At 40.3% G+C, this 17,237-nt stretch overlaps 2 protein-coding genes across 7 annotated transcripts in view; both read right to left on the reverse strand.

Moving 5' to 3' along the window:
- The window catches only part of BROX (BRO1 domain and CAAX motif containing), a 493,186-nt gene that overhangs the window by 327,726 nt on the left and 148,223 nt on the right, over positions 1–17,237 (reverse strand). The window lies entirely within an intron of this gene.
- The window catches only part of DISP1 (dispatched RND transporter family member 1), a 160,371-nt gene that overhangs the window by 55,023 nt on the left and 88,111 nt on the right, over positions 1–17,237 (reverse strand). Inside the window, exon 3 of one of the 6 annotated variants that reach the window (XM_077813708.1) lies at positions 14,456–14,508. The exons of the other annotated variants lie outside the window; for them this stretch is intronic. The gene's annotated coding sequence lies outside the window, so the exon portion shown is untranslated. The remainder of the gene's footprint in view (positions 1–14,455; positions 14,509–17,237) is intronic. 6 annotated transcript variants of the gene reach the window in all.

A 17,237-nucleotide genomic window follows, 5' to 3' on the forward strand; every position in this document is an offset into this window, starting at 1 on the left:
AATACTGTGTATTAAATATGCAACCGAAGTGATAAATATGCACGTCAATGCACATCAAGCAGAGCTATTTTAGCCACTATATCAGTTTACTTGCTAATAAAAATAAAATGCATTATCCGTAAGTAGTTGCAGACACTTTACCAAAGCCACTGTATGTGCAAAAACAGATGTTTTTTAAAAGCCATCGCACTTCAGCAATATTTTTCTTATTAAGCTAGACATCCTAATAATTTTTTGCAATATACTTTTCAATGTACTTCATCCCTGCATTAAATTCAAAACCAGTTATTTAATCTCACATTAGTTAATTTAGACTCTGAAAAACAAGTGAGAAACTACATATAATTATGCTTTAACAAAAGATCAAAACTACCTACTATAGTAACAATGGACATTTGTATTAGCACTGTTCTGTTTCAGGCACTCAAATGTTTCTGAACAGCTGTAACCTTTTACAAGAAAGGAGTTACTTGTTACAGTCCGGGTAACATTTTAGTGAAAATAAACTGAACATATGTCAAAGTCTTAAATCTGCATTTGTAATAATTTCTGAAATATCAAATAGTTTCACCTCTAGCCTAAAATTCACTACAGAAAAAATGGTTGGATTTTAAATACATTTTTATGTAAAATACTTTCCATGCTTCCTAAACACAAATAAAACAGATGAACAGTTACAGAAAAAAATGCTACCTTGAAATTGACTAACAGTATCTCCAAGGTACGACTATCGTCTTTATGAAATCGTCTTGAAGCAAAGTGTGATTTGTGAACTGCTCAAACAGCAGCAACACAACAGAAACAAACAAGCTGCTTGGAGCTGCCCTACAATACTGCAGAGACAAGCCTGAATGACAAGCATACGCAGATTGCCTTGAATTGGGCATGTTAGGGGCTGGAACTTTCAGTGTTTGCTCTCCTATAGACAGCTGAGTTTCTCTCCTACTTAACCCTTGGGGGCAAGATCTTAATGGTTACAGCTGGTATGGTGAGGGCTTGATCTCAAAACAAGGTCAGGAAGCCAGGATATGAAGGTGACATGTAATTTCTAGCTTTTTCCTGCTTCTACAGGAGTATTCCACCAAATGCTGCTGTTAGTTACAACTTTCTTTGATCTTTTTGATTTAGGTTAGTAGATTAAAGCCTGTTGGATGGTGTTATTTGATTCTTAGACTTATTTTAAGTTTTAGAGATTCAGCTTTCTAGCACATAAGTTTTATCACTTAAGTTTATATGATCAGTTATTAAATCTGTGTATAATTTCTATGTATTTTGCAGACCAAACTCTTTCTTACCTTTACATTCTAAGAAGAAGTATAAACGGGTGCAACTTGCTCCAAAAACAAGTTGTTTGTTTGTTTATTTTTGACAGGAGAATAATTTTTGGAAAACGGGATACCAAAGATAGAACTGGTTATAATATGCTCCTTTCAAAATCACTCTGGTCCTTTCTTATCTCCTGAACCACAACTCTCAAAAAGCCCAACAAATCTGACAAACCATGAAGAACAAGTGTGTTGTTTACAGATCACACAGGAAACTACCATACCTCACCTTTCCTAAACAAGTAAAATCTAAAATCTCCAACACCTTAAAAAGCAAAGAGAAAAATTCTTCCAGAAAAACTGTAGACGACTAATAATTGAAAAATGTCGTCTCTAAAGTGAAAGCAATTGTGGGTGGGGCAGACAGAGATTCTGGTGCGTGTAAGCCATATCAGTGCTTTGCCTTGTGTTGTTTTTAAATTTGTGAAACAGTGTTTTGTTACATGACTATTAAAAAAAAAAGGATGATCAACAAGCTAAGTTATCAAACTTGGCACTACTATAGTTTTCAGAACTCCATAGGTCTTATTCATAACTATTTTAGCAAAACAGCAGCCACAAGAGTTTTTGAAACCCCCACAATGTAGTCCTGGCTCCCCATTAGGCTTCAACATAGCCAGCTAACATGACTTCCCCATCATTAGACTCTCATCAGACCCGGTCTACACCTAAAACTTCGGTCAACCAAGCTACAATGCTCAGCACTGTGAAAAATTTCACACCCTGCGTCATGTTGACCTAACCCCAACTATCGAAGCAGCTAGGTTGATGTAAGAATTCTTTCGTCAAACTAGCTACCCCCTCTGAAAGGTGGGTCACCGACATCAATGGGAAAAAACCCTTTGCCATTGTAGCGTAGACATATCCTCATCATGCCTGCTTCCATTCCTTCTTCGATGCTTAGGAAAAGACTTCCCCATCCAACAGGCTGACCTGCCATCAGCTCTTAAAATTCCTTAACACATTTCTTCCACAAAGTCTTTCAACAACAAATAAATTGGCACATTCTAATGATAGGTTATCAGACCACTTTGAGATCAGAACTTCTGATCATCTTTGTTGCCTAGCGTACAGTGTCGGAATGATGATCTGTCCAATGCAGACAAATCTCTTTTGGAGCATGAGCTGTGTCTTCTGTAATTTGGACCATGCTTTGAATGCTGACAGTGTTCAATAAGTTTGTTTATTTTTACTGTTTTATTTCTTCAAACTTCTTGAAAGCACCTTTCCCAACAGCTCTAGGCACTTTTACCAATATTTAAAATATAAGAGAAGGCAACAAACTCCAAAATACTACTTGCTCACGTAAAATAGTAAAGACAAATTGATATCTTCCCTTATCTATTATGAATGAACGAACCATTGTCTCAGCACTACCAACTAAAGCACAATCGCACTGCCAATTTTTCATTTTAGGAACACAAAAAGAAAATTATTTTATTCAGTAGTGATTCTTTTCGGGGAACCCCCCCAAAACACTTAAAATATTGCCAGAGTACAAAGACTGCACATACAGATTGAAGCACTTGTTAGAAACGACAGCATACTTGATAACCATACAAAATTATCTTTTAAAAAGATTACAAAAAAACCACACATCCATTTCTGAAGTATGACATTTCAAAATGTACAACCTTAAAATGTTTAAGCCAAGGGGATCTGCGTACTACTAACTCTGACTTGGAAGGGTTTTTTTTCACTGAATCAATCTAGATTGGTTATGGGCCACTCCCAACACACAAATCTCTGCTTATGTCCTTCATAAGACTTCTGTTTATTGTCATTAAAGATCATATACCACTTTTATAAAGTCAAGGTGTTAGCCACAATGTTCTGGCTAACAACATAATGCCAACTGCATAAAACCAGTTCTTCAGCTATTTTACAGTTTCATCTGGATACAATATTATTCTACAGTTCCTGTCTTAAACTGTTGTAAATGTTGCTGTACGCTCCCATACAGACGCTGTATTTCACCTCCATGGTGGGTCAAGTGATTCCTTTCCATACATATTTGTTAACTATCTCCTGGAGCGAAGAGAGGCTTAATAGTTGTAAAGCACTTTGATATCTTAGAGGAAAAGCACTACAAAACTCCAGAGTATGACAATCTATTAAAATGCTCTAACACTACATGCACTGTTAAAAACAGTGTTACTATATCTTGGCTCATCTACAAATGATAGCCAAATTATTTTCTAAGATGATATTAAAATGAAAGTATAATACATATTTATGGATTATAATTAATAAGTTTTCTATATACATTAGTTATAAACACTATCATAAATTTGAATTAAAAGCTTTCCAAATCAGTAACTGCCTGAGTATTACTCAGCAGCATCAGTGGTTGCCCGAAGGTACAGGGCAAGGGGCCTAGCCAAGCCCCCTCCTGACAGAAACAGGACCTCACTTTCGCAGCACAGGAGGCCCAAGATCAGCAGCAGCTCCAGCCAGTACTGCCAACCCCAAGCATTTTTTAAAACATCATGAGATTATCTTAAAAATGAGCTTTTTTTCAAAACCTGGGGGTTTATTTATTTCCTTTCTGATACCTGAGCCTTTAGAATACACTCAAGTCGTATTTTCAAGTTTTTCTTCTGTGAATGAGGGCTAGAAACTTACTTTAAAAAAAGTAAAGCAGAGATTTTCACAAAATCACATGCTTCCAGCACCTGGAGCTTTAAGAAGAGTACCAACTTTTGCAAAAATTGCAATAATAAAATTACGAGAGTTGGCAACGCTAAGAATCTGAGTTATTATTTGGAATTGGTGGACTGGCTGTTGGGAGGGATAAAGTATTGTAAGAGGCTCCTCTCTGCAGGGGTGAAAGTAAGCCGGTACGGCGTACCAGTAAAAAGTGGACACCAGTACAGTACCAGTGGCCGTGGCAGTGCTTTAAAGACCCTGCTTAAAGTGCTGCCATGACAGATCTTTAATGTCATTGCCCCTTTTGCCCCACTCCCCCCAGCCACTGACGGGGAGGGGGGCCAAAAGGAGCAGCTGCACCGGGGCCGGCGATTTAAAAGGGAACGGGGCTCCGTCCACCTCTGCTGCTACAGCAGGAGTGGCCGGATCCCCAGGCTCTTTAAATCGCCGCTGGAGCCCCGGGCGGTGCGGGCCAGGCAGCGTGGAAGGACTGGCTGGGGGACACTGATGGCCCAGCCCCACCCCTGCCAGGGGCTGGAGCTGGCTCCCATACCGGTAAGTCTTTGGCTTTACTTTCACCCCTGCCTCTCTGGCATCTTCACACCTTTGGACTACTGGAAAAATCAGACTATATGCTTTACAAGTGATCGGTTATTCTGTCCTCTTAAGCTTTCAGGGACCAATCCCCTGAACTGCGCAGAGAGAATGTCCTAGCAGACTAATGCCTAAGTGGGTCAGGCATTGTGGGATTGAGAATTGTGGGGATCTCCCTTCTCCCCAGGAAATAATAAAATGCTAGGTCTGTCATAAATATAAAGGGAAGGGTAACCACCTTTCTGTATACAGTGTTATAAAATCCCTCCTGGCCAGAGGCAAAACCCTTTCACCGGTAAAGGGTGAAGAAGCTAAGGTAACCTCGCTGGCACCTAATCCAAAATGACCAATGAGGGGACAAGATACTTTCAAATCTGGAGCGGGGGGAGGAACAAAGGGTTCTGTCTGTCTGAGTGATGCTTTTGCTGGGAACAGATCAAAAATGCAGCCTTACAACTCCTGTTAAGTTAGTAAGTAATCTAGCTAGAAAATGCTTTAGATTTTATTTTGGTTAATGGCTGGTAAAATAAGCTGTGCTGGAGGGAATGTATATTTCTGTTTTTGTGTCTTTTTGTAACTTAAGGTTTTGCCTAGAGGGATTCTCTATGTTTTGAATCGGATTACCCTGTAAGGTATTTTCCATCCTGATTTTACGGAGGTGACTCTTTTACCTTTTCTTTAATTAAAATTCTTCTTTTAAGAACCTGATTGATTTTTCATTGTTCTTAAGATCCAAGGGTTGGGGTCTGTGTTCACCTGTACCAACTGGTGAGGAGATTATTATCAAGCCTTCCCCCAGGAAAGGGGGTGTAGGACTTGGGGGGATATTTTGGGGGAAGACGTCTCCAAGTGGTCTCTGTCCCTGTTCTTTGTTTAAAATGTTTGGTGGTGGCAGCATACTGTACAAGGACAAGGCAAAGTTTGTACCTTGAGCAAGTTTTTAACTTAAGCTGGTAAGAATAAGCTTAGGGGGTCTTTCATGCAGGTCCCCACATCTGTACCCTAGAGTTCAGAGTGGGGAAGGAACCTTGACAAGGTCCAAGGAAAGTTGTGAATAGCCTAAATGGATGGGTGGCAGGGAATATGTACAATAGGCAGAAAGCCTAATGCCTCTTTTTCTGGTATACTGGAAGATGGGGTAAAAGTGTTAATGGAAATAGGGACTCACAGTTTGACAGTGAACTTTTTAAGTGAAAAATTAAAAACTGAAAATATTGTAAATTATCAAGTTCAACACATCATTAGCCTATATCGGAGTCAGCAACCTTTCAGAAGTGGTGTGCCAAATCTTCGTTTATTCACTCTAATTTAAGGTTTCGCGTGCCAGTAATACATTTTAACGTTTTTAGAAGGTCTCTTTCTATAAGTCTATAATATATAACTAAACCACTGTTGTATGTAAAGTAAATAAGGTTTTTAAAACGTTTAAGAAGCTTAATTTAAAATTAAATTAAAATGCAGAGCCCCCCCGGACCGGTGGCCAGGACCCAGGCAGCGTGAGTGCCACTGAAAATAAGCTTGCGTGCAGCCTTTGGCACGCATGCCATAGGTTGCCTACCCCTGCCACACTACGTAATTTTGGTAACCTCATCTTTCTCTCCTATTTGTTACTCACTCTGGTCGCATCTTCTACTAGTTTGACTGAAAAAACCTATAGTACAGAGATCATGTGTACCTGTGTTTGTAAAATGCCTACCACAATGAGGTCCCAATCTGACCAGAGCCTTACTAAGAGACTCGAGTAATAAAATTACTAATCCATTATAACAACCTATTAAGTAATGTTTTTTGGTCACATTAAACTGAAAAATCTCCTAGAAGTTACAAAGAATCTACAAAATGTAACCTATTAGTCTTAATTTGGCAGTGTTTCAACACATGTAAGATAAACATACTGCAGCTGAATAGCTCCATTGCTAAGTATCTCATTATGATCAGTCAAGTGCTAGTGCGCTCAGGGCTGTACAAAACACAAATAAAGACAGTCCCAAAATAACTTCATATTTTCTTATAAAGTAAGTGAGGTTAAAAGAATTAGAATGAAAACAATTCAGTTACAGAATTATTTCTTAGTCTAGTTGTTTTGTAGAGCAATGAAATCTCCAACAAAATATGAGACATACACCAACCAACTGTAAAACTGCGGATTAAAATGTATACCTGTTAAGTATGGTGGAGTGGTCTTAAACTGAGATAAAGAAAATAATGAGATATTCATGGAAACTGCAGTTCATGTACTCCAAAAATTATGCACTGAAGTATGGTTCCAGAAACTATTCCAAATATTTAATTAGCCCCCCTATCATTCTGTGATGTTCTTGAAAGGCAAAGAATAAGGTTATAATCAGGTTTCAAATCCTGAGAAATTTAGGAGCAAGAGAGCTGGAAATGTGAATTTGAGTCTTAAAAAAACAAAAAACAAAAAAACCCTAACTGTGGAAAACATTGCACCATAAGGAAGCTTAAAATTGTAATATTTGCTATAAAATGGTTGTTTTTATTTCTTCAGTGTGGACTCTAGTTGATAGCACTTTAATACTTCTAATGTAGCATTAACTTGTAACAGAAATTTGATCTAAAAATCTTCAATACAAATTTTTCCAACAAATATTTTAAAATTATTTTCAATTACTTCCCTAAGAGAACTCATCTGTGTATAACACATACAAAAGCACAAATGTAGTAGTTACAGGAAGGAGGTGGTTGATAAACAGATGCTGTCTGAGGTCCCTTTGCTTCACTAACATCTTGAAAAACCCTCAGAAGTCTGGAGAGAAAGCTATCATGATTTTTACTGATTTATGGTGAGATTTTCAAAGCTCTTTGCATTTGCCTAACTGTGCTCCCATTGGCTTGAACGAAAACAGAGTAAGGTCAAAAGCTGGGCTCTTTTGAAAGTCCCAACCACTGGGCCACCTGAATAACTGCTATAATTTATTGATCTCTCTTAGTCACTTACCAAACAACCTATATTTCACCGTCTCCATATTACTTCCACATCTACCACCTACACCACACAAACTTCCTCTCTCCACCTTCAACATCAAACTCAGAGCAAGTACAGTAGTTAGAAATGGATGTCTAAGCTTTCAGACCATTGAAGTAGATAGTTAGTATGAATGGTATACACTTTTAGTTGATAGCTATACTTAAACGTGCTACATTTGAAATGGTTACCACTCTTTCACTGGTAACCCAGGGGTAGGCCAGAAGGTATTGAAGAAGTTCAGGGAGATAGCAACAGGGTCTGGAAGCTGGAGCAGATCATGGTTGTTAGACATAGGGTCCCTGGGCTGGAACCTGGAGTGCAGGGGGAGCCTGGGTTCCCCTACCGGCCACCGGGGAAGGGCACAATCTGGGCAATAGAAAGAAAGACTTCCTGAGACAGATAGTCTAGAGGGACTTTGACACCTCAGAATGGGAAAACTATAATGACCTAGTGAAACCACAAAGGGGGACCACCCTGAGTTACGAAGAGGGGTCGAGTCCAAAGAGAGAGGAGAGATATGGCACGAGCAACCAAAGGAAGGGGCATCAGACTGGTCGAAAGCTAATCCCCACAAGGAGGCATCACAGCAGTGAGCAGTAAACCCCATGACAGGGTCACTTCCAGGATACTGGTCACAGGCTGGGGCACTGACCAGACCATGTGACTAACACCTTTCAAACATGGCAGCAGCTCCTCCCTCCACCTTCTCTGGCTCCCTCCTCGCCCTTCTCTATGCCTAGTACGCCTATGGGAGAAGCATCACAGATACCCTTTGTCATGGCAGTGTCTTCTGAAGGAAGAAAGATACCTACAAAAAGGGGGCTGAAGGACTTTGCTGGTACTGGATGCTAAGAGGAGAGATAAGGGTCTTTGTGGGAGCTCTGCACACTTCTATAGCTCTTCAGATTTACTCTGCAACCAGAGAGGAGTTCAGGTGCTTTGGAAATGCTGTGGGAAGGAGGCAAGGTGGCTGAGGTAAAAAAATTTTAATTGGACCAACTTCTGTTGGTGAGAGAGACAAGCTTTTGAGCTTACACAGAACTCTTCTTCGGGGGAGGGGGGAACTAATGGGCTTTAGAGGACACTGTAGGAATGCTGTCCGGGTGTTACAAGACACTGAAGGACTGGGGAGAAATAAGAGTGGTGGATTAGAGGGGAGAGATTTATAGAGAGCAGAGGAAAAAAATTAATCAAAGGTTAAAATGGCCAAGATAGACTGTTGTTCCACATGAGACAGACAATACTGTGCAAGTATTTTAAATATCTTTACTTTTTTTTTTTTAATAATTTCTATCACTCTATGAGAGTTTACTCTTGATATTTTTCTTGTGTAGAATATGCTTATTGCAACTTCAGTGCCAATATAAAATACAGAGTAAGCAATGAAGCTAATCTTATTCACAAAAAAAGGGAACGGGGACAAAAGAAAAAGCAAAATTTGGCTGTGAGCAGCGTTCCCTCTAATTTTCCCCACGCATGTACAAAATAAATTTTGTTATGTGCACCAGTATGGAAGTGATGTGTGACATCACCTCCATATTGGTGCACATAAGAACAGTCATGTGGCGGGGGTGGGGCCGAGAGGCTCAGAATGTGGGAGGGAGCTCAGGGCTGGGGCAGAGGGTTGGGGTGCAGGGGGGTGAGGGCTCTGGCTGGGGGTGCAGGCTTTGGGGTGGGGCCGGGGATGAGGGGCTCAGAGCTGGAGCTGGGAGTGAGGGCTCCAGCTGGGGGTGCATGTTCCAGGGTGGGACCAGAAATGGCGAGTTCAGGGTGTGGGAGGGGGCTCCAGCCTGGGGCAGAGGTTTGGGGTTCGGGGGGGTGAGAACTCCTGCTGGAGATATGGGCTCTGGCGTGGGGCCAGCGATGAGGGATTTGGGGTGCAGACTGTCCCGAGTCTATGGCAGGGAGAGAGGACTCCCCCCAGCAGCTCTCTCCCCCTGCAGCAGCACCTGGGCAGGCGGGGAGGGGGGAAGGGCACCTCTCATCGTCATGGCAGCTCCAGGCTGGGCTGCGTTTGGGGCCAGGGGAGGGGCACCTCTCCCGCAGCAGGTCCATGCTGGAGGAGGGGCACCTCTTCCCCAGCGGGTCTGGAGCAGCTGCGCAGCTTAGAGAGAATTTAGGCTGTGAATCCAATCAAGATCCATGCATATTAGTTATCTGTTAAATGGAAAAGGTGCCAGATTCAAAAAGCAAAGGCATTCCATTTCTGTTGGGTAGGGAATGATGGATTGTTCATTTTCACAGACATGTTATATGCCACAAAGTACTCTTTGCTGCTTATCCAGTTCCTTTGGGTCAAGAACAGAGTAAAAACCGAGGTTCTGATAAAAATAAAACTGGAGAGGGTAATGGTACTAGGGATGTTAGGTATGACAAGAAGCAGGTCAACAATCTTTTAATGAATCCTTTCATTTCAATTGTTCATGGTACAAAATAGGTAGATTAAGCAGATCCAAGCCCTTTATTTCAAAAGGGGCATTGCAGTCACAAACCTAGTTTCAAAGGAGCCACAAAGGCACCTGATAAGTACACTCTACTCCTCTACAATCACCTGAGATGAAATCCTAGCCCCACTTAAATTAATGGGTGGGTTTTGCCATGAACTTCAATGGAGCCAGGATTTCACTCCTGGTTTTAGGCAGAAAAGTCCAAGGTTTTGGTGGTTTCAGGCTCCACTTAGGCTTTATCCATTGCATATACTATGTACTAGACTGAAACATTTAGCACAGCATGGGGTTAAACTGTATAAATAAACAAACAACATATTAAAACATCAAGTGGAGTGGTTTGGTGCTTTATCCAGGGTGTGGTTAGATGAGGCCACAATACACGGGCGGGACTGAAAGAAAAGGCTGGAGTGGTGGGAATGGTAAATCCTTTAGCCACCAATCCTGCAAACACGTATACACATGTAATTTTACTCAGGTGAATAGTTACACACATTTCCAGGATGCAGGCCTTAGAAGTTAAACTGTAGATAAAGTTTTGACTTGCTACAACTGCTTAATAGTTACTATGTTTTATGTGCATTTAATTTTCCTCATCTCAGGATGAGGCCAAGGATCCCTTTAGTCCATGTCCCACTAAGGATGATGTGCTTACCCAACCATCTCTCATCATTTAAGCTACCACTTATGTGGCAGCTGTACAGAAGGACTATTCAAAGCCTGATGGAAGACTGTATCATCCCATGGCACGGGGGTAAGAATAATTACAAGTAAAGCATATACCTTTGTACTATCTATACTTTTAGAAGCTGGGGGGCGGAGCTTTTACAATTTGTATTTAATTAAATTGTTTCCTTGTCTATTGGAGGAAACACTGAAGGAGCAGGAGCCACTTATTTTTTTTCTTTTGTTTTAATAAATAAAAATAAAAACACAACCTGAGTAACTCAAGTTGCCTTATTCTAAGGGATTGGAGTGGGTGAAGGAAAACAAAACTACAAAGGTACTGAAGAATGTACATATGTACTTCTGTGTAAATAAATGTCTGTTTTTGTCATATTTGTGGATTAGGGGAAAGAGTTAAGAGGTATGGTGGGAGAGAAGGGAATGGATGGAAAGGATCCAAGATATTTAAAATGGTTGCTGCTTTATACTGGCATTCATCTAAATATCCTTTCTTTTCAGCAATGTTTATACAAATACAGGTCTAACAAGACTGCCAGATACATATGCAAATCTCTTCCAACATAGGGAATCATCATATCCATAGGAATTAAGTACTGGGCCTTTCAGCTTCAGGCTAACAGTTTGAAATCTCCCCAGTTTAGTGAGGGCCAAAGATTACTGCCATCTGATAGATAGTCAGTAGATGTGATGTAAATTGGTTGTCCCAATCCAGTTCCCACTCAATGGGCCTTTATCACAAAATTTTCCACAACGAGCACCCTAAAGAAATTGAGCTTGGAGAACAAATGGAGTGTAGAGATTGGCCTACACTTATGCCCCAAGAAGTGGTCTTTCCAGCTCCAGGTGGAAATGCATTGGGGAGAGGGGAGTAAGAAAGGAAAACGTTAGGGATCAATACTGCCCATTCTGTAACTTGGTCGATGGATAAACAGATGCTTTCAGGCTCTTAATCTAGAACATTTTGGAAGCAGGAAATCCACCAAACACTAAGTTCTAAGACTCTATTAAACAGAACTAGACACCTTTGACTATTTGTTTGTTTAAACACAGTGAAAAGGGCATATTTGAAGTTGCATCATCTTAAGTGATACTGAAGGCAAAGTAGCACAGACTGAAGGTGTCTAGTTCAGAGAGTGTTGTAACAAAATAAGAGTTGAACTTCTTAGGGCAAGACAGTGTTACTCATCTATGCAGTCCCCAGTACTATGCATTCCCAATGCTGACTGGAGTAGACACTCAAATCACTATGGTTCTGCAACTAAATACAGCAGGATAGAAATAATGGTTACTTATTTATTAAATATTTTCAGCCATTCCAAGTATGACAATCATGTTTTTCTAGTTTTTACATAAAATGGCAACAAGCCACTCTCTCCAGCAATGATTCTCGGACTTGGGTATTTGAGAAGAACTTGGCTGTACCATACGTCCCAACTGTGCCTATAGCTGCATCTTACCACATAGGTATTGTATTCTAGTAGTTAATTTGTTACACACTACCTACTTGTAGATGAGTAGGAAAACTACAGTATCAGTTAAGTGATTCTTCAATGTAGATCTAATAGAGATAAATGTTTTACTGACAATGTCCTTGCATTAATATTGACATTAACTGGAAGTAGCCCTACACTGCTCCACAAAAACCACAGAGTCCTAGCTCCCACAGAATTATGCACACCTTCCCCGTCACCCCCATACATGGGCTTGGGAGCCAACAGTTATACTTTTAAAATAAAAAAAATCCAAGTAATTTATTAAGCAGAAAGTATCACAAGCAGCAAATTCAGATTTAATATATTCTTGTGCAAATAATATGGACTATGCAAAAATGCCTTCATAAGTAAGGCAAAGCATATAAGTTAAGACACAAGTTGTTAATATCTTATGTAATTTTCAAGTGATGACATGAGCGCATCTTGTTCCAAGCAAAGCCTATTTGAAGAGGAAAATTGATTGGTTTCATTAGGTAGCTGCTAGTAATGGTACCTAATTTTTCAAAGCAAAGTTTAATAGTTCTGTTATTAACCGAAATGCACTGCATGATTCTGTAAACAGAGAACAAGTTACATTGAAGTGCAGCTGTAAAAACATATTTACACATACACTAACATACTTTTATGCACATTCCTTTACCACAGGTGTATGTTTTCCACTATGAGCTATAACTAATATGAATCTTACTTAAAGCTGCACGCACAGAATATCAAACTAGGCCGTTCTACAAATTACCATGGAGGGAAAGCTATAAAGGAGTGCTTTATCTGTATACACAAAAAACAAATGATGCAAATAGCGATATGTAGTAAGCCATCCTTTGTACAACATTAATATTCTAACCACTTAATAGCACTATCGTGATGCTATAGTAAAACTCTTTGCACTTTGGATTCTGCAGCAAATATCACATATTTATGACCAGTGCAATTAATCATGCAGACAACATGAAAGTGTGCTTTCTCCTAGCATTTGGAAAAATTTAGGCAACAACAGCAGTCAAAGAAAAAAAAAAAAAAGTAACTGCCACTATACCAAGTTAATGTAACCACAGGAATTTTTTTGTCCAAATTCATGTTCCAATTTCAGATAATAAAAATGACTACGTTGTTTGTTTGTATTAATTCAGGTATCAAGCGTACTGATTTTTAAAAAGTACAGAACATTTGTTGTCTTTAAGAATCAAAAGCACTAAACTTAAAATCAGAATTTACTATGACCACAAAAATATTAATAATACATATAATACATACCCTGTGGAGTTCAGAATTATTCTTGTTTGTTATTCTCCTTCATGGATGAAGGAAGAAAGTTGGAAGTGTTCAATTAAGAGCAAATTATGCAACATTTGTAGCTCTCAAACATTTCTTCTACCGAATGAAGAGTTCAGATTTCAACCTGGGAGGTTACTGCTTAGTCAAAAAACCTGCTATGCCAAGCACTCTAATCTCTTGTTTTTTCAAGGGATTTCCAAAATGCAATATCCAAATCTTCAAATAATGCACAAGCTACTTCCCCCCCACGCCGCTTTTGTTCAGCACCTACAGTTTATCTCCACCTTTCTTGATTAGAGAAATGAAATAAGCACCAGATTACTTTTCTTCTTCACAAAAGAGCTCCAAGTGGTTTGAGTAAACGGACACTGCTACAGCTCATACAGAAGGTTTTATTTGATCTTCGCTTTGCTGACACACTAATGAAGGTCCAAGCAGACAAGGCAAGAGAAAATGTTATTTGACCACAAATTTAATGTTTATTCACTAGACTGCTTGCCTTTGAGAGGGTTGCCCAAACATAGCTCTTGCAATGCAGAGTCAATCTTTTCTAGCTGTCTCTTAGCAAACATATGGGAGCCTGGGAATTTCTCATGCATTCAGATAAATCAAGAACCAGACCTTTCAGACCACTAACATTTAGTACCTTTAGAAGGAGATGTCAGATTTTTCTGGGACTCTCTGACTTTACATTGTTTAGATTACACCAAAGTCACCACTTTTCAAAATCAAAACAAAATTATTTCATATATAATAAAATGGGGACTTCATCATTTCAAACACAGTTCTCTAAAACAAATCTGAGACAAACATGCTTTTACATTTACTACTGTAGATCTCAAACCCTATAACAGAGAAACCTAAATTATTAAATATATGCATCGTATCTGGCTCTTAAAATGTACTGCAGCCTCTCTATTTGTCTGCATGATTTTTCAAATGCAACATCTATCCTTTTTGTATCACGCTTCTTACACTTATTCAAAAAAGTCATACCTTAAAAAACTCGGTCCAATGTTTTCAGCAAAGCGGCAGCGCTCATCAATTACCTGAAACCAAACCACTTTGGGTTATATTCTTGTTGGCTCTCCTGAACTATACATGACTAGTCACTACTTTGACAGGAGTCTCAAAACTCCTAGGAAAAAACACAGGTGCTGCAGGAAGTTGTATTGCAATACAGCCAAACACTTAAAACTCCCCCCCAAATTATTTTTGAAATCATACACACTTTTTTGCTTGGGACCAGTTCAACATACTCCACATACTATCCTGAAAGTTAGGTCTTTCCAGCATGGCCAGTTGTCCAAAAAGATTCGTTTTAAGGCTTGCCAAACCTGAAGTATATCTGAGATTTGGGCTTGGTATGTTCAATGGGACATCTGGCTAAGAAAAAGAATTCAGAATCAGGCTGAATTCTGACTATTTTGGCTATAATTTTTCTGTTAAAAACAGATCTCTCCATGTACAATTACTAGGTAGACAAACAAGGTACCTGTTTTGAGCTACACTTATTTGTATGAGCTATATCTATTTTTAGGTGACAGTTAATTTAATATTACATTTCCATTTACCACTGGAGAATTATTATTTTTTAAATAGATAAGATGTAACAACTCAATTCTCTTAATACTTCCCAAACAGGAATTAAACTATCTGAAAGGGATCTAAACCTCAAACAGTTTAACTACAGAAAGAGAAAAAATGCTTACTCACTTTCTCGTAACTGTTGTTCTTCGAGATGTGTTGTTCATGTCCATTCCAAGAACAACAGTTGCGAGATAGGGAGTAACCGTTTTTTCTTCGAGTGATTGTTCATGTCCATTCCAAGCAGGTGATTCACAAGCTAGAGCTCAGGAGGTGGGGTCGGAGTTATCCACAGAAAAGAGCACGGCTCGCCCAAAAGCCGCATCGTCCCTGGACTATTGTGTAATTGCATAGTGCGACGTAAATGTATGTATCGAGGACCATGTGGTTGCCTTGCAAATTTCCTGAATAGTGACTTGTGCCAGGAACGCCGCAGAGGAGGCCTGGTCCCTGGTAGAGTGAGCAGTTATCTGCGGAGTGAGCTCCTTTGCCAAAGTATAGCACTCCCTAATGCAGGATGTTATCCATGATGATATGTGTGAGAGGATACCGGGAGGCCCTTCATTCTGTCCGCTACAGCTACAAAGAGTTGGACCGACTTCCGGAACGACTTAGTTCTCTCTGTATAGAAGGCTAAGACCCAATGCACGTCCAGTGCGTGCAGCCTGTGCTCCCTATCGGAGGAGTGCGGCTTGGGATAAAACACTGGGAGGAAGATGTCCTGGGTCATGTGAAAATGGGAGACGACCTTCGAGAGAAAAGCCAGATGAGGCCTGAGCTGGACCTTATCCTTATGAAAAACCGTGTAAGGGGGCTCAGACGTGAGGGACCTGAGCTCTGAAACCTGTCAAGCCGAGGTAATTGCCACGAGAAACGCAACCTTGAATGAGAGATATAACAGGGAGCAGGTGGCCAGAGGTTCAAATGGCAAGCCTGTAAGCCTGGAGAGGACTAAATTGAGGTTCCAGGCAGGGACAGGCTGACGTGTGTGGGAAGAGCCTGTCCAAACCCTTGAGAAAATGACTGACCATAGGGTTTGCAAAGACCAAGAGATCATCTGAGCCCAGATGGAACCTGGAGATAGCAGTCAAGTGGATCCTTATTGATGACTGGGACAACTCTTGATGCTTTAGGTGAAGAAGGTAGTCCAGTATAAACGGTATGGAGGCAAGCAGTGGCGACTAACTACGTTTTTTTCATAGATTCATAGATATTTAGGTCAGAAGGGACCATTATGATCATCTAGTCTGACCTCCTGCACAATGCAGGCCACAGAATTTCACCCACCACTCCTGCAAAAAACCTCTCACCTATGTCTATGCTATTGAAGTCCTCAAATCGTAGTTTAAAGACTTCAAGGAGCAGAGAATCCTCCAGCGAGTGACCAGTGCCCCATGCTACAGAGGAAGGCGAAAACCTCCAGGGCCTCTTCCAATCTGCCCTGGAGGAAAATTCCTTCCCGATCCCAAATATGGCGATCAGCTAAACCCTGAGCATATGGGCAAGATTCATCAGCCAGATACTACAGAAAATTCTTCCCTGGGTAACTCAGATCCCACCCCACCTAACATCCCATCACAGGCCATTAGGCCTATTTACCATGAATATTTAATTACCAAAACCATGTTATCCCATCATACCATCTCCTCCATAAACTTATCAAGTTTAATCTTAAAGCCAGATAGATCTTTTGCCCCCACTGCTTCCCTTGGAAGGCTATTCCAAAACTTCACTCCTCTGATGGTTAGAAACCTTTGTCTAATTTCTAGTCTAAATTTCCTGGTGGCCAGTTTATAACCATTTGTTCTTGTGTCCACATTGGTACTGAGCTTAAATAATTCCTCTCCCTCTCCCTCGGTATTTATCCCTCTGATATATTTATAGAGAGCAATCATATCTCCCCTCAACCTTCTTTTAGTTAGGCTAAACAAGCCAAGCTCCTTGAGTCTCCTTTCATAAGACAATTTTTCCATTCCTTGGATCATCCTAGTAGCCTTTCTCTGTACCTGTTCCAGTTTGAATTCATCCTTCTTAAACATGGGAGACCAGAACTGCACGCAGTATTCCAGGTGAGGTCTCACCAGTGCCTTGTATAACAGTACTAACACTTCCTTATCCCTACTGGAAATACCTCTCCTGATGCATCCCAAGACCGCATTAGCTTTTTCACGGCCATATCACATTGGCGGCT

Source organism: Eretmochelys imbricata, chromosome 3 (assembly GCF_965152235.1).
Source record: "Eretmochelys imbricata isolate rEreImb1 chromosome 3, rEreImb1.hap1, whole genome shotgun sequence".
NCBI lineage: Eukaryota > Metazoa > Chordata > Testudines > Cheloniidae > Eretmochelys > Eretmochelys imbricata.